General features: G+C 45.8%; 2 protein-coding genes across 3 annotated transcripts in view; one reads left to right on the plus strand and one right to left on the minus strand.

Annotated features, from left to right (window-relative positions):
* Positions 1-12705, minus strand: part of CSNK2A1 (casein kinase 2 alpha 1) — a 50255-nt gene extending 37550 nt beyond the window's left edge. The window contains exon 1 of one of the 2 annotated variants that reach the window (XM_056107872.1): positions 12567-12705. The gene's annotated coding sequence lies outside the window, so the exon portion shown is untranslated. The remainder of the gene's footprint in view (positions 1-12566) is intronic. The other variant, XM_056107873.1, reaches the window with a different exon arrangement.
* Positions 1-25823, plus strand: part of SOX12 (SRY-box transcription factor 12) — a 280268-nt gene that overhangs the window by 158459 nt on the left and 95986 nt on the right. The window lies entirely within an intron of this gene.

Genomic DNA, 25823 nt, shown 5'->3' on the forward strand with positions numbered 1-25823 from the left:
GGCATCTCATACGGTCCCCCAAGCACCGCCAGGAGAAATTCTTGAGTGCAGAGCCAGGAATAACTCCTGAGCATTGCTGGGTATGATCCAAAAAGCAAAAACAAAAACAAATTAAAAAAAAAACAGACTAAACCAGTTTGGATGAGTAAACCAAAGGAAAAGAGGATAGTGGCCCAAGGTGATTTGTACAAAGGATTTCAAAGTGTGTTCTCTAGTACCAAAGGTTCCGCCCAGTACACTGGTCCCCCTCCTCCATCCCCATCCCTTACCAGCACTGCTAAAGTGCTTCAGAGGAACCTTTGGAGGCCCCTAGCACCACCAGGCTGAGTAGCAATGCATCACCAGGAGTGGTCTCCAGGCCACTGAGCACTGCTTGGGAGCACCCATTTAAAAAACAGTAATGGTAAAAATTACTAAGATTAAAGAGTTATCTTTCTTTACCTTAGAATTCTTCTTTAACCTTATAATTTCTTTAAGGTGGCCTACTCTATTATATAATAGTTTTGTTTTGTAAACAAAAATTGGGACCCCTATATGAATTTAATTCCCCTCCTTTAAGTCAAAAAATGAATCAGTGGACAAAGCAATAGTAGAGCATGTACAGTGTTTGCCTTGTACATGGCCAACTCAGGTTCTTGATCCTCAGCAACCCATATGATCCCCCTGAACTCATCAAGAGTGATCCCTTAGTGCAGTCAGGAGTAAGCTCTGAGCACTGCCTCGAGTGTCCCCAAGACAAAAAAATGAATAAAAGAATCATTGTTATATAAATAACAAACAATGGGACATCTTCCAATGAAGCTAAGTAAAAAAACCTAAGCCATTTGATCTGCAGAAGCACTTAAAAGATTTGAAACTACCTCAAACAAAATTAAATTTGAAGTTCATATGGTCTCCAATAGTTCAGAATACTGGGCAAAATAAAGCCATAACCTGAAACTTTTTATCTCTACCACAATCAAGAACCAAGACAGAAAACTGTCACTTGAGACCTATGATAATAAAATGTAATGAAGCACTTATGTATGTAATTACTACAACCATTTGAATGCTGCTTTTTTTTGGGGGGGAAGGGGGGCTCACACTAGGAAGTGCTGGTGGGGTGGTTGCTTTTATCAGTGATAAGGGGGCCATGTTGTAGAAGAGATTGAACCCCAGGTCTCTTGCATGCCAAGCACGTGCTTGGCACACAAAGTTCTCTGTTCTGCCCCTCATTTGAATGCTGTTTATAAACCAGGTATTGTATGAGAGCTATATCCAAATCTATTTCTGATTCAAAACAATAGGTTGGGACCAGGGTGATAACCCACTTCAATGGTTCCCTGAGCTATGCCAGGAGTAATGGAGAGCCAGGAGTAACCCTTGAGCATTGCTGGGTGTGGCACAAAAAACAAAAACAAGACAACCAAGCAAACAAAAGACCTAAATAGACTATTTTCATTAATTCAACGTTATTTTCCTAACTCAGCAAATTAATTAAGCAGCCCCCCATAAACACTATAATAAAAGATGTTTTAAACTTAAAAGCAAGGTGAGGAACATGAGTTTCAACAATCAGAAAACCTTATTCTTCTGAATGCCCTCTACCCAACTTGTAAAAATCAAGTCTTTAAGATGGAAGAGGGCCCACCGATGTCAACTACGTCTTACATAGACAAGGTCCTGGGTTCAATATCAAGAAAAAGAAATACAACTTAATCAATGGCTGAATAAACAACAGTACTCCTACAATAGAAAGAAAGAAAGAAAGAAAGAAAGAAAGAAAGGTGTTAATTTCAGATGAAGTTTGCATTTTCTTAGTTTTAGGTCTTTCTTTTCTTTTCCTTGTCCTTGAATAAATCAGAGTAAATTGAAAAAGAAAAAAAAAAAGAAATAAAAGTAACCCAAGGCAGATGGGTTATGTAGTTTCTACTTGAAATTATAAATACACAGAACACTTTTAACAACCTGTAAGAGTAGATAAACAAAGCTGCCCATTCTGCTTAAGGAGTATAATACAGAAGAGACATTCCTTAGAATACAGGCTTTTTAAGGCATTTGTCCTGCACCTCACCGACAGTGAACCCCAAGCACCACATAAGGTCCTCTAAGCACCAAACCTATAGAAATACTCCTTGAGTACTGTTATATGTGGTCCAACTGACCAACCTCCCACCCCAATATGCATGCTTTGGGTCAAAAAGTCATCTTCTCCCACCTCCCCCCCCCCCCCCCAGTACCACTGTAGCACTGTCCTACCATTGTTCATCGATTTGCTAGAGGGGGCACCAGTAATGTCTCCATTGTGAGACTTATTGCTACTGTTTTTGGCATATTGAATATGCCACAGGGAGCTTGCCAGGCTCTGCCGTGTGGATGGGATACCCTCGGTGGCTTGCCTGGCTCTCCGAGAGGGATGGAGGAATTGAACCCGGACTGGCCGTGTGCAAGGCAAACGCTCTACCTGCTGTGCTATCGCTCCAGCCACTACCACTAGGAATGTAAAAAACAAAACCAACCAGAATACTGAGAAAACAAGAAAGCAAGCTAGTGGATTCCCGAGAGGATAGACATGCTATATAACTGCTGAAAAAGTTTTACTTCAAACAAATCCCTAACACATAAACTAATAATTGCTGAAGTTATGATCGAAGATCTATGGGTAAAAGACTTCTAATCCAGGCTCACATGTATATAGTTGAGCAAACCTTGAGAACTTTCCCCCAGATAGATGGGAAGATTCACTTCACTATCTAGATTCACCACACGTAGAGAACTACTCTGGCAATGTACACAGTACATGAGTAACCAAAGCAATCTACACTGGGCGTTGGCATATACAACTCTATTCTTGAACAGCAGCAGTACCTCACACACCCACAGGCCACATCAGAAACACAAGCCAAGTCAAAAGGTTTCATTAGAAAATAAGAGCGAGTGGAAATAGAAAAGGAAATAAAGAGGAACAGAAATGGCAACAAACACACCGAAACACTGAAAAACAAGGAATTGGTAGGAATTTAGTATTTCATGATTATCTCCTATAATCCATACAGCAACCCTGAGATAACAGAATCTGGTATATTAATCTGCCAAGAACCCTGAGGTAGATGCAACTATCCTCATTTTACAGATGAAGAAAGGAAAGGTTAACAAACTGCCCAAGCCAGTTGTTATCCCAGTTAACGAGATGACAAAACCACTTTTAAGTGACATCTGTTGAGAAACCTTCCCCAAACTCAGTCTATTGCACTTCAAAGCTGGATTTCTTCCAACCATTATGCTCTGCCACCTCCTTCTGCTCCTCGGCAATCTCACGAATTTCATTAAGAATTAAAAGTTCCAGGCTGGAGAGAGATGAAAGGGCTAGTGCGCATGCTATGCATGAGGGATGAGGGATGCCCAACAATCTCTAGCACTGCACGGTCCAAACACCACTGGGTGTGCCCCCCCCCCCCCCCCCCCCGTGGGATAAACCTAAGTGGTAGAAGGTATGTCTGGGTATGGGAAGCCTGGAGTTCAACCGCCCCTTAACCTGTCGCCTCCCTGCCCCCAATTTCTATAGTTCTTTCAGAGAAATGTACCTAACCATACCTAAAAGTCAAGAAAATATTTCATAAGGAAACATCTCAGTTTACTTAGTTGTGAGATGATATATGTTACTATCAAATACCAATTCTAAGGTTTAGGTCAGGAAAACTGGGAGAGTCTTAGCACAGCACACTACTACAACTAAAAAGAAGCAGACATTGATGGTCTATTAAATTAGTAACCTCTTTATAAACAAACACTGTCCTCCCGTTGTTCATCGATTTGCTCGAGCGGGTCCAATAATGTCTCCATCGTGAGACTTGTTACGGTGTTTGGCATATTGAATACGTCACAGGTAGCTTGCCAGGCTTTGCCATTTGGGCGAGATACTCGGTAGCTTGCCGGGCTCTCCAAGAGGGGCGGAGGAATCGAACCAGGCTCGGCCGGGCTGGCTACTCCCAAGGCAAACGCCCTGCCGCTGTGCTTATTGATAGTTCATTATAAAACTGATGTCATAAAAGCTCATTTGCATTTCTGGTATGATTCAATTTTTAGGAAAATACACCCTCTCTCTCTCTCTCTTCTCGCCCCCCACCAGACTTTCTTCTTTCTTCTGGTTTTGGGGCCACACCCAGATTGTAGGGGACCATAAGGGATACTGTGGATTGAACCCAGGTCGGCGGTGTATAAGACAAGAACCCTAACAGCTGTACTATCTCTCCAGCCCAAACAGATGGCTTTCTTAAAACTTAAGAACGTTAATGAAGTAGCGAAATAGAGAAACATCCAATTACACATTAGCCATAGCTTCAGAAAAATTCCAAGCATTTGCTTTCCCAAGCAACGTTTCAGTAAAAAAAAAAAAAAAAAACCCACGCAGAAAAGTCCACAAAATCAGAAAGTATAGAAAGAAATATAAGTGGAGAAATAGTACGTAAGTCAGGGTGTCCGCCTTCTATTTGCCAACCCCAGTTCAAATCCCGAGCACTATATTTCATTCCCTAAACACCACCAGGGTTTACTCCTGAGCAGAGCCTGAAATGTCCCTGAGCACCACTGCCTGTGCTCAAACCCTGACCCCTGCCCAAATAATAAAATGACTTACTTTTTAAAAGGGGGAGGGAGGAAGGAGAAAAATATAAAGGTATTTAAGATGTGATACACAGGGCCAGTCTGACAATTCAGAGGATAGGATTCTTGCCTTGTACACATCTGAGCTGGGTTCTATCCCCTAGTACCCCATTCAGTCCCAAGGCCCACCAGGAATGATACCTGAACACCACAGGGTGCAGTCCAAAACCCTCCCAAAATGATGTGATGCCAAGATCGAGGAGACAGCTTAAGTGGTAGAGCACATGCTTACCATGTTGTGAGGCTTCGACCCTAGTACATGGCTCCCAAACACCCAACCATCAGGCCTACATCACCAGGCCAAACATCTTGGGGAGGGGCCCACAAAATTAATTTCTTAAAAAGTGACACCTAGAATTATAAAAGATTTCCCTAGGTTTATCCTGTTTTTTATCCTAAAACCCTTACTTCAAATAACACATATTTTTAAGTGCAAGAAAATACAATCAACACTTAAAAAAAAAAAGCTTGCCCACCATAGCAACTGTTGCTGGGTAGGTTTTTTTTTAAGTCTAAAAAACCAGAATGCATAGCAATCAGTGAAATGCCACTTCTAGCATTGTGCTGTGAATTATTTCACCTTAAGCTTAAAATGTGAGAATAAAGGAAATAAAGGGCATCTGGACAATGACTAGGGCTAGTATCTACCCTGGGAGCACACCAATATTTAAGAAAAACTACCAATTGTCTATAACCTGATGTAAAAATATCTTCTGAAAAACTAGGTGGCCTAGATTTCTATCCATTAGAAATCCATTTCCATAAAAAATAACTAAGTGATATACTATTTTTGAAAATATTCTAGGAGTTCAAAGAAATTTAGGAAGATGAATCTACTAACACTCTTGTGAAACAAACTTGGCCCAGGTCACCCAATAGTGATTGACCAAGGATCAAATCATTTCTCATTTTAAATCAAGTATTATAATCTTCCAGTAGCTAGACAGTTACATCCACCAACTGCCATGCAACCCCATAGACAGCCAAGATCCAGAATATAAAACCAAGCTCCTACAAATGCGGCCGTGCAACCTCCTATTGTCTAGTTCTCGCTCTCAGAGAACCCGGCAGGCTATACAGAGAGTGTCCTGCCCGCATATATGCCTGACTGGGAACACCAGTAAAGGTGACTAGAAGCTGCCCCAAAACCGTCCATCCATCTTGGAGAGACCAGCAAACTACTAAGAGTATCCCGCCCACACAGCAGAGCCTGGCAAGCTACCCGTGGCATACTCGATATGCCAAAACAGTAACAATAATGGTTTTCATTCCTGACCCTGAAAGAGCCCCCAATATGCCATCGGGCTACACTAGCACGCGACAGGGACGAATGGAGACATTACTGGCACCCGCTCAAGAAAATCGATGAATAACAGGGATGATAGTGATATTATAATCATTATTATTACTTAAACCCTTATTTATCCTAATGACAAACCCTTAGTTCTCAGCATCTAACTTAATACACATTGTACTAAAACATTTAGGCAAAAGTTGTAATACAGCAGTCAAAAAAGTTACCTTAAATGTTAGCAGTTATCATCTTTGGGGGTACTTCTGTGCACTATGCTGTTTAAGCATTATCTCAACTTATAGCACAAAAAGATGAGTAGTAAAGAATCCATGCATAGTCAAATCTAGAAAGGGCAAGATGATGGTACCAGCAAAGGAATGTATTCAAAAGTTCTAAGTCTCCATCTCCTGGACCAAGATTCCAGGAGAGCCTTACGATGGGATGCTTAGTTGGATCACGGAACTTTTGCTTAATCGTGGCATTCAGACATCTGGTGGTCGTATTCAAACACTCAACCATCATGCTTGCCAGGGACTGAACTGTGTGAAGTGCTCAAAGTCTTGAAGTGCTCACTGGGGATCTCACCCTTTAGCTGCCATGCTCACATGGAGCTGGGGCTTCTGATCAGTGTTTAATCACTGGGGATTGGATTTGCAACCGGGCACTTTAGCCACTGACCATCTCCTGGCCCCTCAAGTTAGGGCTTCCAGTAGTTCAATTTCCTTTACTCCAAACTCAAAAGTAAAAGATTATTTAATTTTGTAATTTTTTATTTCTATTGTGTTGGTAACCAACTCAAAATGAAACTCTCACTTCTGCCATTCTCCAAAATTTCCTTAATCTCTTAAAGTTGAGAATCTAATCAATAGGATATTTATTAAGAATAAATACAAGTCTAATTTAAAATTCTAACTTAGAGTTAGAATTCTGTTCTGCATTTACAATTCCCAAACATGCCTTTTAACTTTAAATGACAATGAAAAAAGATCTTAAACAACTTCTGAGTTGGGGTGGAGTGGGAGTCATGAAAGAACAGACCAGATAATCACCCATAACCACTATATATGGATGGTTATCATTCTTAAAAAATGTACCAGCCACTTCAGCTCTGAAAAAAAAAAAGTCTTTAGAAAGCTGTGATGTAATGGCATTCATTGCTTTATTTTCCAAAAATATTAATAAAGAAATAATGCAATTTAACTAGGCTGTTTGTCACAAACATGAAGTATCATTGATTTATAGAAACCGTACCAGAATGACTTAGAGCTTTGAAATCTACATTTTACTGGTTATCAAACCTCTTCAAGTATCTTTTTTGGCCACACCCAGCTATGTGTAAGGCCTATTCCTAGCACCTGCACTTGGGGATGGATCCTGAGTAATGTTGGGGAACCACGGAGGTCTTCAGGGATCGAACCCAGGCATGCAAGAAAAGTTCCTTACCCAGTACACTACTATCTTCTCTCACCCCCAAATTATCTGGACTCCACATCTAAGGACAGTGGAAATTTTAAACACCAAGGAAGGGGTCACTCAACATCACTGTTCCATAAAGTCTTCTAGGACCAAATCATTTTATGGTATGCTCCTTGCTGCCTTTGTTTTCTAGAAAATAATTCCGTATGATTTTTTTCTCCAGCTTTTTGGGTCACACCCAGTGATGCTCAAGGGTGGATGCCGGGGATTGAACCCGGGTCGGCCGTGTGCAGGGCAAACGCCCTACCCACTGTACTATCATTCAAGATTCATCCAAGATTCTTAGGATGAACAAGGGACCAGGAACAAAGCTAAGCAGTAGAGCACTCGCCTTGCATGTGTGAGACGTTGGGTTCAATCAATCTCCAGCACTGCAAAAGATTAAATAAATAAATCAACTAATCCTTCTGTTTTTGTTTTTGGGTGACACCCAGCTGTGCTTGGGCCTACTCCTGGCAGGCTCAGGAGATAATATATAGTGCCAACAATTGAACTCAGGTCAGCTATCTGCAAGACAAGCACTTGACTGGCTCACTGTACTATGGCTCCAGGCCCCTTCTACTTGTTTTCTATAGTTGCTACAATAAATTACTGAAAATAAACAACATGAGAATTTACTATCTCAAGTTTCTACAGGCCAGAAATTTAGAGAGGCTGGGCTGGCCATCTTAGGTAGGCAAGGCCCCAAATCAAGGTGTTTCTCTAGAACCACATTCCCTACTGGAGACCTGGGGACAACCTACTTTTAAACTCATTCAGACTATTAGTCACATTTAGATACTAGTAGACATAGGACTGAGGCCCCCATTTCATTCCTGATTAAAACTAGAACTTCCAACATTCCTTCTTATGCATTCCATGTGGTCCCCTCCAATAATGGCAGGCTGAATCCCTCTCATTCTTCATCATTATGATTTCTGCTCCATCTTTAGGAAAGAAAGCAGAGAAAACTCTGCCTTTAAGGGATTGCGACTGGACACATTCAACAAATCCAGATTACCTCCCTCTCAGTAACATGGAACTATATTTATAAAATACTCTGTCACATAATGCTAATATATTCAGAATCTAAGAATACAGGCATCCTGGGGAGTGTCATCTAACTGCCAAAGTCCACCCTCTGATCTCTAACATATGCACACATACACACCCACATGCATGTGTGTGCCTTCCTAAGATCTCTTTCAATCATGATCATCAAAGTCCAAAAATCTCAATTGAATTTCATCAAAAACCCAAATTTGGGGCCAGAGCAATAGTAGTGGGTAGGGCACTTGCCTTGCATGTGGCCGACCTAGGTTCAATCCCTGGAACCTCATATGGTCCCCTGAGCCCTGCCAGAAATGATTCCTGGGCACTGTCGGGTATGGCCCAAAAAATAACAAAACAGTGAAAGTCCCAAAACTCTGTGCCAGGGAGATAGTCAGATGGCTAAGTACATACTTAGCACATGTGAGGTTCAGTTTAATCCCCTACAGCAAGACTTATGGCCCCTTTAGTACTGATGGTGTAGACTCAAACTAAAACAAAAACAAGAGAGTTTAAAGGTTTGGGGAGATGGCTGAAAGGGTCAGAGAATATAAATTTGGCTAATCTGGTTCCACTTGGTTCCTGGAGCACCCAAAAGCAAGAAGAATTAAGTTCTAAATCTCATAATCTAAACTGGATAAGGATGCAGCTTTAAGGTACATTTAAGTACAACTCCTGGACAACAATTCTCAAGAAATGAAACATCCCAAGTAACCAGATTCCAGCCTACACAGGTGGAACTGGTAAACACAGGGAAACGCGAGAAACAGTCCACTTCATACAGGGGAAATAAAGAACAGATCCATTGGTCCAAAGTGGTTTTAAAATATGAGCAAACGCCATTCCACTTCAGAGTCATCAAGAAATCTTTGGCTTTCAGAGTTCTACCCCTCTGGACTCTTGGCTCTATCCCGAGTTCCCCTTCTTTTATTGAAAATCGCAAGTCTTCAATAGTTTCACCAGCCTTCTTCCTGCCAGCAGAATTTGGGAGATTCAAAGGAATTTAAGAGGGCCGGAGCGACAGTATAGCAGGTAGGGCATTTGCCTTGCACGTGAATGACCCCAGTGTGAATGACCCCAGTTCAATCCCCAGTAACCAAGCACCGCCAGGAGTAATTCCTGAGTGAAGAGTCAGAAGTAACCCTTGAGCATCACTGGGTGTGCCCCCCCCCCCCAAAGACTACTTCAAGTTCTGGCTTTTCGATTGTCATTGTCTGCTACTATAAAATCCTTAATAATCTAGTGGGTTTTACAGTAATTTCACAGCAGTTGGCTGTAGGTACATCTACAAATTAATCAGTCTGCACCTTCAACACATTGTCTGGAAATCTTCATCAAAATATCCAAGTTCGACAACTAAGCTCTTTCCCACTTAACTATAGTATACAATTCTAAGCTTATCTGCCATCATATGCAAGAGAGATCCACACTCCTTCATCTCCACTGCACTCTTCACTTCACCTGTTTCACCAGCAGTCAACACCCATACTTCTGACCATCTGGTTGAAACCTTTTCTTTCAAGCTCATTCATTTGACCATCATCCCCATTTCAATTAACAGGGCTCTAGACTCATGGTATCAAAATCTACACCTTCCATTCTACCACTGCCATAACACATTATGCCATAACGCTGGATTAAAACAATAATTACCTTAGTGTTTGTAGGGTGGAGGTTGAATGGGCTTGTCTAGGTCTCACCAGATCAAAAATCAAGGTATGTTCCTTGCAAAAAAAAAAAAAAAAAAGCCTAACAATTCACTGGAAGCTCAGTCTGACCCTTGGCCAAATTTGGTTCCCTGTGGTAAGAATGAGGCTGCTACTTCCTTGCAAGCTGTCAAGCAGGCCTGTTTTTTTGCAATTAGGGGTTGCTGGAGTACTTTCTCATTTTTCCATGTAACCCCTCCCACCCCCCCAGCAATGGCTCCAAGTGATACTCATCTCTGATTTCTTCTTCTACCTCATCTTTCTTGACTCAGCTGAAGAAAAGTACTTTCTTTTAAGGGCTCATGTGATTTCACTGGGCCTACCCACACAATCCAGGATAATCTTCCTATTTTAAGATTCTTAACCCTAGTTACATCTGCCAAGTCCTTTTTACCATTTTAGATTCTGGATTAGCACACAGACATCTTTGTGGGAATCATTCTGCCTACTATGTACGGCTTAAAATCCTATGTACGGCTTAAAACTCAGTTCCCAAAGAGAATTTCCCCCCTTCTCAAGAGTGTGTGAAGAGGCATACAGAAAGAGAAAAGTGCATGGACTCAACCCTGGAGAGGGGAGGGTGGTGGTAAGTGAGTGGGCAACGAAAACTAGACGGTGCAACGGACTCGCTTGCCATACTCCCAGACAGTAGCCCAGTCCCCCCCCCCTCCCCGGGAAATGTTTCCACTGCTGCTCCCCTTGAATGCGAGCACGAGGAAAAAAAAAAAACAACAACAAACTAACAAACAAGGTAGGCCGTTTTCAGGCCAAGTCCTGGCCGACAGTGACCGGATTGGGTGACTCCTCGGATACATCAACCTAAGCAAACCGTTTGCCCATCCTTCCCTTCTTCCAAGCCCCATGCGGGCACTACCTTGACAGCAAACCAGAGTCAAGTATTTCAAAGTCACAGGAGGACGCACCTACCCAGGCACGACGACCAGAGGCAAACTCTGGAAACAGGGACACACGACGGGGACACGAAACATCGCCCCCCAGGTTGTCGGCCCAAGTGCCTCCCACCCCAACCCCGCCATGACTACGGATGACCGAAGAAAAGGGCTGCGACGACTGTCTCGAAGCGTCCCCGACGGTCAGATTCTCGGCCAGAACTTTTAACCTGGGGGGCGGGGAGGACCGGGGGGGGGGGGGGACACGACCACCCCAACCTCCCGCACCCAACACGTGCCTCCGACAGTTTCTGGAGACTCCGACCGACCAGGCACTTCACGAGGAGCACGGCCGGCGGGTTCCACACTCGTCACAAAGGCTCTGACACTCGAGTCTACACTTGGCGTGTCGGGAGCACCAAGCGACAGGGGCCCGGCCCCCCACCGCCGCGGGAAGTGGCGCGGGCGGGCATCGAGTACCGGGGGGGCGATCGGGTCCCTTCACCAAGGCTCCGTCCCGTTCTCCCGGGATGGAACGCGGGCGCCAACGCCTACAAACCCCCGTCCCCGCGTCCATCCCGCGCGGCCCCCCAACCCCGGGCCCTCATCTCCCGGGCGGCCCCGCTGACCCCCCACAGCAACTTCCGACCCCGAGACTTCGCGTCGTCCCCCCCCAAAAAAAACCCACCAAACTCCCCGAAACCGCCGCCACCCCCCAGCCTTGCCCAGGGCCAGGGAAAAAAAAAAAAAAAAAAGGTCCAGAGCTGCGCCGACCGACGGGGGAAAAAAACCGCCACCACCAAGTCCTCGCCGAAAGGTCACCCACTAACACCGGCACCCTCGGCCCCGCCGTTCACCCCGCGTGACCGCTTCCCCTCCGCGCACCCCCCCCACCCCCCGGGTCCCCGACCGAGCCCCCCGACTCCGAATCCACTTCGCGCGCCCCCGGCCCGCCGACCCCCGTCCGGGGCTCCCCCTCCGCCGTGCGCCCCAAGCCTGCAGGTGGGAAGCCCGGCCTCGCCCCCGAGGGACCCTGGGCCGGCCCCCGCGCCCCGGGCTCCGCACGAGGGGTCACCCCCCCTTCCCAGCAGTCACCACTCCCCGGGGCACCCTCCCACCTCCCCCAGCATCCCCGGGCGGGCCCCACCCCTCAGCAGCTCCCTTCCCCCAACGGAGACCCCCCACCCCCCACCCACCCCCGTCTCCAAGTTGTTCCCCCCTAGTCCCCGCCCCACTTCAGCCTTTCCCCCACAATACGCCCAAGTCGCGCAGGCCGCTTCCCATCCTCCCGGCACCCCGTCCCCAAGCCTCTCCCCGCCCCGGGGGGGATCGGTGGCCCGGGCCTCCCCGATAGGCTGCAGGGACCTCGCTGGTGTGTGTGTGAGTGGGGGGGGGGGGGGGTGCAGGGGCAGGCGACGGGCCGTAGAGTGCAGTCAGCTTGGGAGCGTAAGGGGCGGCCGCATCCCGCCGTCGCATCCGGGACCCGCTCGTACCCGCCCCAACCACCTGGCCCGGCGGCTCCGACGGTACCTGTGGTGGCAGCGGCAGCGGCGGCGGCCGCTCTCCCCTCTCCTCACACAGACAATATGGCGGCGACGGAGGAGGAGACACACGGCTCGGCCGCCAGCCGCAGGAACCAGAGCGAGGCTGCGGCCGCCAATGCCGGAAGCGGAAACCCCCTCCGACCTGAAGGCGGGGCGAAACCACTTCCCACTCCGCCCCTCGCGGACTCTCGCAGAGGGCGGCCATTGCTGGGCCGTTCCATCGTGACGGGCGGGGGGAGTTCAGTCACGGAACTTAGTCGCGAAACGGACGGCGTTTTTCACGAAAAAGCACAATCAAGAGAGTTTCCACCATCAAATGTAGTTTACCTCGCTTCTTGTGCGAGCTGCTTTAAGGAGAGGACATGGATCTCCCGCCAAGTATCCAAGTGGTTTGACCCAAAGCCAAGATGGCGGTCCCTAAGTTTCCCGCACTTCTCCCAGCTGGCGAGTCCCACCCATCCCTACGCGGCCTCGCCTTTCTCGGAAGGACGCATGCGCGACCTGCAGAGCCGCAGCGCGAGGCATTGTGGGAGTTGAAGTCTCCTGCGCGCATCGCTCAGACCAGGGTTAGGGGTTCTAGAGGCACCTTTTTCCCGATCTGTTTAAACTTGGGAGTCCCGGACAAGCGACTGAAAGTTATGGAAAAGAAGTGGTGCAGCTCAGTAGTCGAGGAAGTGACGTCACTAGTTCTCGAGAGACTGAAAGCCCTGCTGCTTACAACTGTCCTGGTGCTAGGTCCCAGAATAAAGCTTGTTCTCCTTTTCAGGATGCCCGTCCCCGGTTTCACGTACGAACCATCCAGACCAACTTCGGGGTCCTTTCTACCTCAATCTGCTGATTGGGGCTTTCTCTTGATTTAAAATACTTTGAGACTCTCCCTTGCTCAACCAAGATAGCCCGAGCTCTGTTCTTGTCATCCAAGTTCAATGCAATTTGGACAGATTCCCGCCTGCCCTCTAGTCTTCTATTCTGTTCCTCCACCCCGCTCAAATTCCCGATACCTATTGGAACAGCTCTTCCTGGAACCGAGCTGCGTTACCTGCCTCCCATTACCTGGTGGTCACGTGTTATTGTCACGTCTAGGATTGTCCCACTTTTTTGTGTCCATCAGATGAATTGGAGGTGGGAGAGATGGGGGTTATTTCCTCTAGGGAATCTTCCTGCCCCTCTCTCCCACACGCAGCTACCCTTTCTTGCCCCTCACCAGCCTCCCCTCAGAGCCCCCAGTGCACAGGACAGCGTCTGACCGTTCTTGCAGGCTTTGCTATAAACCAGTGTACTCAAGTGTTACTGAGAGGGGCCCACGTGTCAGCCTCACCTTCACAAGGGCGAGGAAGCTGGATTATTTTGGTCCCTGCCATCATCCTTGCTTGCTTTGGCCTGGGGTTGGGCTCCCACATCCCTCTCCAACCCTCCTTTCACACTCTATCAGTTGACTGGCACCTCTGTTCCCAAAGACACAGCTTTCCTGTGGGGTGTCTGTGGCCGCAGACAGACAGCAGTGGCCTTAGATGGCTGGGACCTTTCTCTGAGTCTCATGGAGACTCACAGATTGTGACATTTGAGCCCAGTGGGCTGAGAATTCATACCGGCTGGCTGCCCCCACCTGTGGGCTGAGGAGGTAAGGCAAGATCTGACTGGATTATGGTGATTCAATTAAATTTTTTTTAAAAAAAAAAGATAAAAAAAGGACTGGCCAGAGAGTACAGTGGGTGGCCTTGCATGTGGCTGACCGAGATTCAGTCACTATCAGGAGCAACCCCTGAGCACAGAGCCAGGGGTAAGCCTTAAGCACAGCTGGATATAGTACAAAAACAAAAGTACACAAAAATGCAGCCAGAGTGATAATACAGCAGGTAGGGGACTTGCTTTGCACATGGTCAACCTGGGTTTGATCTGTTGTCCAACGTGGTCCCCCGAACCTGCCAGGAGTGATTCCTGAGTGCAGAGCCAGGAATAACCTATGAGCACACCAAGTGTGGCCCCCAAAACAAATAAAATACACAAAAAGATAACACAAAATCTCCCGTGAAGTGTTTCAAAGAAAGAACTAGTCTTCCACTCAGCCCTCGAACCTTATCTTCTTGGGGCTGGAGCAATAGTGCAGCAGGTAAGGAGTTTGCCTTGCACATAGCCAACCCAGATTTGATCCCCAGCAACCCACATGGTTTCCTGAACTCCACCAGGAGAGATCATTGAGCACTGCCAGGTGTGGTGCAAAAACCAAAAATAGAAAAAATTAAAAGCCTGTCTTCTTATCAGTTCTGTTGCTCTTACCCCACGCCCTCCTTTATTTATATTCATTCAATTCACAGCTATGAATCACTTGCTATGAGCCAGACACTGTGCTAGATTCTGGGGACTTGTTTAAGCAAGACAAATACCAATTTCTCCCATAGCTCACCTTTTAACACCAAGAGAAATAATAAGTAAACAAGTCAATGATGTATTTTTAGGTAGTAAGGAATGCAGTGAAGGAAAAGAATGAAAATTGTGGAAAAGAAGAAAAAAGGGAAGAACGTTAGCTTAAGTGGTTCAGAAGGAGATCCCTCTAAGAAGGACAAAGTAAGTACAAAGATTCTGAGGGTCTTACTCCTGGCTCTGTGTTCAGGGATCACTCCTGGCTGTGCTTGGGGAACCACATGTGGCGCTAGAGATTGAACCCAGGTCAGCTGCATGCAAGCTAAGCGCCTAAATCCCTGTACTGTCTTTGCAGCTCCAAGAGTTTAATAAATTTGAGGAAAGAGACCAGGGTGGATGACTCACCCATGAGGAAAAAAGTGATAGGTGATATGATGGGAAAGGTGGTCAGGATGTTCAGGTCATCACTGTCACTGTCACTGTCTTCCCATTGTTAATTGATTTGCTCGAGCGGGCCCAGTAACGTCTCCATTGTGACAATTGTTACTGTGTTTGGCATATCAAATATGTCACGGGGAGCTCAGTAGCTTGCCAGGCTCTCCGAGAGCGGTGGAGGAATTAAACTTGGGGTCTGCCATGTTGGCCGCTTGCAAGGCAAACGCCCTACCGCTGTGCTATCGCTCCAGCCCATTCAGGTCATGGGAAGGTGATTTCATCAGGGAAAGGGGGGAGGTGACATTTTCCTTATAGCTTTCCCATAACCACCGCTCCTGTAGTGCCTGTTCTTCATTCTTTCACCCAATTCCAGCTTCCACCCATGACTTCATTAAGAGTGCTTGCCCAGACACAGTAGTACAATTTTTGAACTATGTAGGACATAGTTGAGACCCAACTCTCACTGCCTCCCAGGCTAGCCTGGTTAGGTCTCTAGTCCCAAGAAGTTTCTGGTATTCAGTATTAATTAGTTATGGAACCTCCAAATACTGTTGCTGTTATCTTTAATACTTACTCATCCTACTTGCCCACATAACATCTCTCAGGATAGCCTTCATTCACAATGAGCTGGGGATGGAGCATAGTAATAGAACACTTGCCTTGTTCTATGTGTGAGGACCTGGGTTCAATTCCCATCATCACTGAAGGTGGGGAGGGAGGTGATGACATTAAAGGTGTTACCTTGAATGCTTCAATGCAGCATGCAATTAAACAATAACAATAAACATTGATAAAGTCTTGACCTTCCTTGCCGTGTGTCTGTCCAGATGAATTAGGAACTAAAACGTTTCCCATTTTGCAGATTGGGAAATTCAAAAATATTACAGGATATGCTCGGGGTCACATGCCAGAAATGAATGCTGCATTCCAGCCTAGGATATTAGAGTCATACTGGCCAAAAAAAAAAAATGGGACTGGAGAAATAGTACTAAGCATACCGGGGGGGTTGGCAGACCTTGGTTCATTCCCGGCACCCCATGCAGTCCCCAGAGCACTGCCAGGACTGATCACTGGGTGCAGAATGAGGAGAAAGCCTGAACACAGCTGAGAGTGATTCAAAACCCATAAATAAATAAATAAATAAAAAGATGACTCAAAATGTATTGTTTTCAGTTGCTGCTTAACACAGAAGTTTAAATCAACATCTACTTATTTATATGTAGACTAGCAGTTTGGAGCTGTCTCCATTGGGAGGGTTATTTTCTGCTGTCCAGGCTCCTTTCCTGCTGAGTTTTCTCCTATATTTGCAGTCAGCAAGTTGGCTATCTGGCAGGTCCTAGATGGCCTCATTCACGTGTCTTGCCATTGACTGGGCTTTTGGCTTGAGTGACTGGGTTCTTCTCCATGTGACTTCTTCGGTCAGTCAGCCAAGGCTTCCTCTTATCAGGTCTCTAAAAGGGAAAAGGCAAAAGTAGCATGACCTCTTGAGGCAGAAATGCTAAAGCATCCCTTTCGCTGTATTTGATTGATCAAAGTCAGTTCCATGGCCAAATGACATTCAAGAGAAGTAGAAACAGACTCTATCTACTGATGGTGGAAACATCATAATGATACTTTAGAGTCAGGTTCCAGCAGGTCAACAGAATTATTGTGGACATCTTTGCAAACACACCATATATTAAGTGACCATATGTGGGAAACTAATAAAATAAAATATGATGCAGCTAAACTTGGACAACCAGGAGAACTAATCAATTTGAGTTCTTAGAATATGTCAGACACTGCACAAGATGTAGCACTTGTGGTTTTATGAAGAGGCTGAGCACTCTATGACTTTAAACAACTGTCAGAGTGATAGTACGGTGGGTGGGCGATTTGCCTTGCATGCAGCCAACCCAGGTTTGATCTCCGGCATTCCATATGGTCCCCCAATCCTGCCAGGAGTGATCCCTGAATACAGAGTCAGGAATAAGTTCTGAGCACCACAAAAAATGGACCGCCAAAATTAAAAAAAAAAAAGTGAGTAACCAACTCATAAAGAATGAAGGGTGAGGGATGTGACTTTGTGGTGGAGTGTATCCCTCAGCTGTGTGAGGCCTGAGTTTGATCTGGGACTGCAACAATAATGGGGGAAAAAAGGAATGAGGACATTGTAATATTCTGACATGGAACATTTATTTTGACCTACCATTAAGTGATAAAAAGTAAGATCCGGGTCAGGAAGGGATTACCACAAACTATTAAGGAAGCATATCTCTGTAGAAAGGAAGGAGGGGGAACTGTTACTTTAAATATTTCTACACTGTGCACATTTTTGTTTGATTTTTTTTAAAAAATTCACCAATATGAATTTTGATTTCAATACTCCATAAATAATAAGTTGTTTTTAATTGTCCTTCTTGTCTCTCTCCTGTCTTAAAAAAATAATAATCAGCAGGAGCCAGAGTGATAGTACAGCAGTTAGGGCATTTGCCTTACTTGCAGCCAACCTGGGTTTGATCCTCAGCATCCCATATGGTCCTCTGAGCACTGCCAAGAGTAATTCCTAAGAGAAGATTCAGGAGTAACTCCTGAGCACGGTTGGGTGTTGCCCAAAAAGGCAAAAATAAATCAGTAGTTTTGTTATGGAAATATGAGAAAGGAGAGAGAAAGAGTACTTTAAGTAAAGTAAGAGAAATGATACACCCTGAGCTGGAGTGCTCAATTTCAGAGAGTTTCTCCTTTGTATTTTCTTTCTTTTTTGAGTTTTTTAGTTTTTTGTTGAATATCCACGCGTTAGACCATTATAAAGCTGTTAGTGATCGGGCTTCTGTCATACAATGATCCAACACCCATCCCTCCACCAGTATACATTTAACACCACCAATGCCCTTGCTTCCCCCCACCACCACCCCTAGATCTCATGGCAGGCACTTTCCTTCTTTCTCTCTCTTCTTTTGTGCATTATGGTTTGCAATGCAGGTACTAAGAGGTCACTGTGCTTGTTCAGAGTGTTCAGTATTTTTATTGGGACTGTAAGGCTAGAGTAGCTTTTTTAACTGGGTGGCAGCTTTGGGGTGTGGATGTGACTGCCGAAGCTTCTGGAAGTATAGGGAGGTGGAGAAAGGTAGCTCATCCTTACCCCAGAAAGCCTGGAGATTTCAGTCACAAAAACTGGATACCCTAATTTTCAGCAGATTATATCTCAGTGAGGTCTGTCCTGAGATGGTGGAGTCTGGCTTGGGGAATTGGTGGCAATGTTGGTTTGTGAAAGCAAGTGGCTTCCAGGGCCTCTGCTTGGGTAGGCAACTGGCTGACACGCCCCTCCGATTTACCCTGATCTGTTCAGCCTTGCATGGGTCCAAGATTAATTGCTGCTTTTGATATCTTTAGAGATTTATTTAGAAGTCTCTGAAGTAAGGTCAATAAATGAGGTTGTATAGCCGAGCTGGAGATGGGTTGTGGGCATGACTCCCATATACCTAACTTTTGGTTATTTAATTTCTCGAGAAACTTTGTCTCACATTTTTGGGGTCCGGCAAGTGGTACAGTGGCAATTTTGGGGTATCAGGAAGCCTGAAGGTACCACCAGGCTGCTGATGTACTTGCCCTCTGGGTACAGGTTGACTTGCTGGTAGCACCGCATCCCTTTCCCCATCTTTTTGTTTGTCTTTTACTGTTTCTCTTTGTCTTCATTTTTTTCCCCACCTTGATGCTTCCCCAGCCTGACCCCTAATCAATTTTGACCTGAGGGGCAGGAGCGATAGTACAGTGGGTAGGGTACCTGCCCACACAGGGCCAATCCAGGTTTGATCCCTGGCATCCCAGATGGTACCCTGAGCCAGGAGTGATCCATGAATGCAGATCTGGGAATAAGCCCTGAGCACTTCTGGATGTAGCTCCCAAACCAGAAAGCAAACAATTTTGGCCTGAAGCTTTGGGCCTAGTAGAAATTGCTCTTCCTCTTTTTCACCCAGGTACCCTGCACACCACCAGATTTGATTAGCCACCATGTTGCCTTGTTGCTCAAGAGTTTTCAGTGGTGTTGCATTGCTTTTGAGGAAAGTTTAAGTCTCTTGACTATACATGGCATTTTTTTCCTTTTAAGTTTTGGGGCCACACCTGGTGGTGCTCAGGGCTTACTCCTGGCTTCAGCTTAATCCTGGCTCTATGAATAGGGATCACACCTGGTCATGAGGGGGAACCATACGGACTACTGGGGATCAACCCATTGTGTGCCAGACAAGTGCTCTATCCTCTTTATTAACCCAGTTCCAGTGTTTGTAAAATTCATTCCAACTTGATTAGAGTTCAGTTCTTTTATTTACTAGCAGTATAACCTTAGAACAAATATTTGACCTTTCTGAGCCCATGTTTCTTTATCTGTTAAAGAGAAAGAATGGCGGGAGGAAGGAGAAATGAAAGAAGGTAAAGGAGAAAGGAAGGAGAAAAGGAAGAAAAGACAAATATAATAAGACAAATTTTGTGGAGGAGTTTACTATTGAATGACTGCCGTGTCTCCCCACCCAATCCACAAGTGGTTGCTACTCTCTGTTCCACTGACATAAGCCTTGGCCTTTTAACTGCTTTGGTCAGGGGAATAGATACAAAAGTCACAATGTGCAAGTCTCAACCTAGGCCTCAGAGATCTCTCATGCTTTCAAATATCACTCTTGAAATTTCAGTCTGTGGGGTGCCCCAGTGGGGTGCAGGTAAGAGCCCTCCCGGCCCTAATGGACCCAGCCAGGGGTCACTCCTGAGCACAGAACCAGGAATGGGTCCTGAATAACACCACCACGTGTGGCTTAAAAAGGCCCCTCACAAAAGGAATATTTGGGAGCTATGGAATCTGTAGTAGAGTGGAGTGGATGCTTCGTATGTGAAAGATTTGATTCTTAGCACTGAAAATAAAACATCCCTCAATCCCAAATTTGTTTTGTATTGTAGAGTTTGGGGCTTTTGTTTTTCTTGGGGGGCCATATCTAGAAGTTTTGGGGTATACTCCTGAGTCTTTTCTTGGATGTCACTCCTGGTGGCACTCAGGGGACTATGTGGTTGTACTGGGGCTTAAACCTGACCTACAGAAACCCATGCACCTTTGATCACTGAGTTTTCTCTCTGGTTCCTAGAATTTGGTTTTTAACTGTATTTTATGCAAAACAGGAAGACAATGCTATGCCAATTTAAGGAAGGAATAGCTTCTCTCCAAATTCCATCATTGTCCCAGAGACACACAAACAAATCTCAGAACCCAGTGGCTTTTGGCAGAAATGCTTCCAGACTTTGCATTAGGTTACCAGCACTGGGCCACCCCAGTTGGGAAAAGGTGTCATCCCTCCACCTGTTCCCCCTGGTGGCTCTGTGGCCGCCATCTTCCAGAGGCCAGTGAACAGTCAGGTATGAGCCAACAGTCAGGAGACACAAGGGGCCTCATGGGATGGGGGTGGAGCCGGCCCTTGTCCTCCCCTGCCCCAACGAGACGCCGAGTCACCACCCACAAACTGTGGCTCCTCCAGCTACTGATTAAGCTGCTTAGCGGCCATGATCCCAGAGACACACAAACAAATCTTGGAACCCAGTGACTTTTGGCAGAAATCCCTCCAGATTTAATTATTAAAATTTCAGAATTCCAAAATCATATGCCATTAATAATCAGCAATAGAAAACAAATTGTCTAATGTTGCTTTTTCAGTAGGTCTGAGTGTTGGGGGAAAATCCCAAGTAATACCAGTGAGTCTGGTGTCGAAATACTGAATGTAATCAAAGTAGAGAGAGAGTAATGTAGAAATCATCTGCCACGCAGGTAGGGGGAGGGTGTGGGATGGGGGATATACTGGGGTTTGGGGTTTTTGGTGGTGGAAAATGTGCACTGGTGAAGGGACAGGTGTTTCATCATTGACAGATTTAAACCCGAAAGCTCTGTAACTATTCTAACGGTGATTCAATAAATAAATTTATAAAAACAAAAAACAAAAATCAAATCCCATCGTCAAGGCAGTTGATCCTAGAAGAGTGAAAGACACACATAGGGGACCTAGCCTGGAGCCATGCCCTGCACAGGCCTGTGTCATCTGGAGTCAAACCCCAAATAACTGCTGCTGAGAGAGGTCACAGTCACGGTCCTCCCATTGTTCATCGATTTTCTCGAGCAGGCCCAGTAACGTCTCCATCATGAGACTTTGTTGTTACTGTGTTTGGCATATCGAATACCTTACGGTAGCTTGCCAGGCTTTGCCGTGCGGGCAAGATACTCTCAGTAGCTTGCTGGGCTCTCCGAGAGGGGCGGAGGAATCGAACTCGGGTCAGCCATGTTGGCTGCATGCAAGGCAAACGCCCTACCTGCTGTGCTATCGCTCCAGCCTGCTGAGAGAGGAGAACTCAACATTTGCTGCTGTAAGTCACAGACTGTGGGGATAGTTTATCCCTCAGCACTGGCATTTTATAGTGAACTGATATGCCCACTTAATACCACTCTTGTCAGGATTAAACAATGACTCTAGAAAAGTCCTTGAGAATATGCTGGCACATACCAAAGATGCAGTTTGTGGAAGACATTATTTTCCAGGGTGCCTCTGGAGCCTTAGCAGACATAGTCCTATTCTCGAAATCCCATGTTCTGTCAGGCGGTGACAAACCTCACTGGGAAGGTGACACTTTTGTTTGCGTTGAGCTCACATCAGCAGTATTGGGGGCTACTCCTGGTGTGCTTTTTCGGGGACCATGTGATGTAGAAATCAAACCTGGCTTCCTGAATGCAAAGCATGCACTCTAACCCTTTGAACTATAAGGTAATATTTTTAAAGTGAGGGTTGGGGGTTAGGAGGATTGTGCCACATATATCAGTGTTTAGGACCTATTCCTGGTTCTGTGCTCAGTAATGACCTCTAACAATGCTCAAGGGACAATATATGGTACCTGGGATTTGGACTGGGCTGGAGAGGTACTAGGCAAGTGAACCCCTGTTCTCTCTGACCCTACGAAGGTTTTTTCTTGTGATATGGGGCACACCCAGCTGACTTTGTGCACAGGGATCACTCTGGTGGGGCCCAGGAGACTATACGGGATGCCAGGGATTGAACCTGGGTTGGTGTGGCAGAATACAAAGCAAGCACTCTACCCACTGAACTACCTCCCTGCCCCCTACAAAGTTTTTTTTTTCTTTTTTCTTTGCATGTTGAGTCACAGCTGGTGGTGCTCAGGGGTTACTCCTGGCTCTGCACTCAGGAATTACTCCTTGCAGTGCTCCTGGGACCATATGGGATGCTGGGGATCGAACCCAGCTTGGATCTATGCAAGGCAAATGACCTACCTGCTGTCCTATCAGCCCCACAGTTTATTCTTAAGCACACATCTGAAAGAGATAAGGCAAAGGGCCCCAAGGGTATATGGGAGAAGATTGTTCCCAGCAGAGGGTACAGGATGGGCAGCCTGTAAAGTGGACTTATGCATCATGGTTTTGAGAACCAACAGTGGGTTTGGTGACTGGATTTAATAAACAGGAGAAAGGTGAAGTCATGGAGATCCCCAGGGGATCAGTCATGCCCATCTCAGAGGTCTTTGTCAGCATTCTGACTGGTGCTTTTCTCTGAGTGAGGTAGGGGATATTAGAGGGTTAGGGTCAGAGGAGAACAGGACCAGCTTTGCTTTTTTTTTTTTTTTTTGCTTTTTGGGTCACACCCGGCAATGCACAGGGGTTACTCCTGGTTCTGCACTCAGGAGTTAACTCCTGGTGGTGCTCAGGGGACCATATGGGATGCTGGGAATCGAACCCGGGTCGGCCACATGCAAGGCGAACGCCCTACCCACTGTGCTATCACTCCAACCCCCAACTTTGCATTTTTATAGGGCATTTCTGGCTACTGAAAGTAGAAGAAATAAAATGGAGATGAGGGCAGAAACAAGGAGTCCAGGAAAAGGCCACTGCCACAAGCCAGGTGGAAGACAGTGATGGTTTAATACAAAGTTAGACCATGATGTTACTTTGAAAGTTAAGGACAGTACGAAGTGTTTGAGAAAGAAAGGAATCGAGGATGATCCCAGGGTTTTGTAACAGAGGAGGTCATAAATGAATCGCCATTATCAACAGAGAAGGGAAAAGCCTAGGAGGAGAATTTGGGAGGAGGGAAAGGAGAGAGGAATTAGTCGTTCCAGACTGCATTTGTTCCATTTGTGGCCCCTGTCACACTTCCAAGTGGATCTGCCTCATTAGAAGAGCCCAGGAGAAAGAGCCAGGCTGCTCACTGCAGTTTCAGGATTTGTTACAGACTGAATTAGGTTCCTGGAAATTTAAATGTTGAAGCCCTTATGTCCCTATGTGAGTGCATTTGGAGAATGGCCTTTAAGGGTGTAATTAAGATTTAATGTGGCTCTAGAAGGGATGGAGAGCTATCTTAATTCTACAGGGCTTGGATTTTTAGAGAAGGGACATCAGAACACACTCTCTCCACCAGCGCGCAGAGGAAAGGCCATGTGAGGACACGGGGAGAAACGCCAGCCAGGAACCAATCTTGTTGGCACCTTGAACTTGGAATTCCAGCGTCCAGAACTGTGAGAAAGAAAAATAAGTTCCTTCTTTTAAGCCACCCAGCATTTTATTTCTGGCAGCCCCATCAGAATAATAAGAAAGTCATCAATGTAGAAATGAGTTTTGAAGTCGTGAGCCTGGGTGCCATTTCCAAGTGGGGGGAGCAGAGACAGACAAGAGAAGAAGGTCAAGGGCTGAGCCCAGGGAACCCGGCGGTGAGAGACAAGCAACCAACAAAGACCCCTGAGAAGAAGCAACCCGTGAAGTGTGTCCTGGGAACCAAGTAAGGAAAACATTTCAAAGGGGGGAAATTGATGATCTGTGGCAAATGCTGCTGAGAGGTCAAGAAAGATGAGAACGGAGAAGATTTAGCAAAGTGGAGAGCATTGTTACCTCAACAGGGGGTTGTTTAGGCAGCGTGATGGGAGCAAACACCTGACTGATGTGTGATTAAGGAATTCTGAAAGAACACAATATTCTTTTTTGGGGTGGGTGGGTCACACCTGGAGATTCAGAAGGGTTACTCCTGGCTCTGCACTCAGAAATTACCCCTGGCGGTGCTCAGGGGGCCCTATGGGATGCTGGGAATCAAATCCGGGTCGGCTGTGTGCAAGGCAAACGCCCTACCCGCTGTGCTATCTCTCCAGCCCAAAGAACACAATATTCTTTAATTTACTATATGTCTATAGTAAGACACACATGTGCATAAGTATGCATATGTATACACACACACAGAGAAATCTCTTTCCTCAGGTAGAAGGTCAACTAATAAATATAGAAGAATAGGAAATAGCTATTTGGCAACTGCATAATACTCATTTCAGGAAAGAATTATAAATGGGGTGGGAGAAAGAGTTGAGTGGGTAAGGCACTGTCTTGCGCAGGGCTGACCTGGGTTTGATCCCATCACCACATAAGGTGCCCTGAGCACTGCCGGAAGTGATCCCTGCATGCAGAGCAGGAGTAAGTCCTGAGCACGACAAGGCATGGTTCCCAAACAAATAACGAGCAAAGAAAAATAATCATTAATGGATGATGGATTAAGGTTTGAAGAGAAGCAGAATATGTGCATAGTTTAAGAGTATCTTTCACAGGCTGCTTAGTCATTGCCAAGGTGAAGTAGTGACTTGACAGTGTGGAAACCCAGCAGACGCTTAGAGCCACCAAGTGACTAAAGTGAGTGTTTCCAGCAGTGCAGCATTTTGGCATCGTGAGCTCCCCAAGGCAGCACAGAGAGGAAACAGCGTCTCTTGAATGTGTTGCTGGCCAAAGATTTTGACGGGAGGGCTGGAAAGGCGACTTGGTGGCAAAGGGCTTGCTCGGCATGTGTGCAGCCTACATTTGATTTCTGGAACTGCAAAAGGATTAATAAGCAACTTTAGATGGTTCCAAAGTGAGGAATATTTCAACAGTATGACTGGTCTGTACTCCTTTATAGTATCCAGGATACAAAAGACAGAGGCTGAGGAATGATTCTGGATTATGGAAACTGGATGCAGCGGGACATCCTATACCAGGAAAAAAATTTTTCATTTACTAAAACGTATATGGATGGTCTCATTTGTGAAATTTGAACAGATTGTGTAGGCTAGCGCATATAGTTGGATCAATGCAGTAATCACGAATTTTGTTGTATGAGAGTGTCCTTGCTCTTGGGAAATTCACTGGTCTCTCAGGATAACGAAGCTCATCTTTTCTCTATAAACTTAATGTAAGTGTGTTCAGGAGGCTGAGAGGGTGACAGAGAGAGGAAACAGTGAGGAAGTAGATAAAGTGACAGGAATAAGCAAAGATGAAAACCTGGGTGACAAGTATTGTTTTTTTATATTATTTTTCTAAGGCAGTGAGCAAAGAGAGCTCTTTTTTTTGTCTTTTTGGGTCACTCCCTGCATTGCTCAGGGGTTACTCCTGGCTTTGCGCTCAGGTATTACTCTTGGTGGTGTT

This window comes from Sorex fumeus, unplaced genomic scaffold (assembly GCF_029834395.1).
Source record: "Sorex fumeus unplaced genomic scaffold, SorFum_2.1 ptg000178l, whole genome shotgun sequence".
In the NCBI taxonomy this organism is placed as follows: Eukaryota; Metazoa; Chordata; class Mammalia; order Eulipotyphla; family Soricidae; genus Sorex; species Sorex fumeus.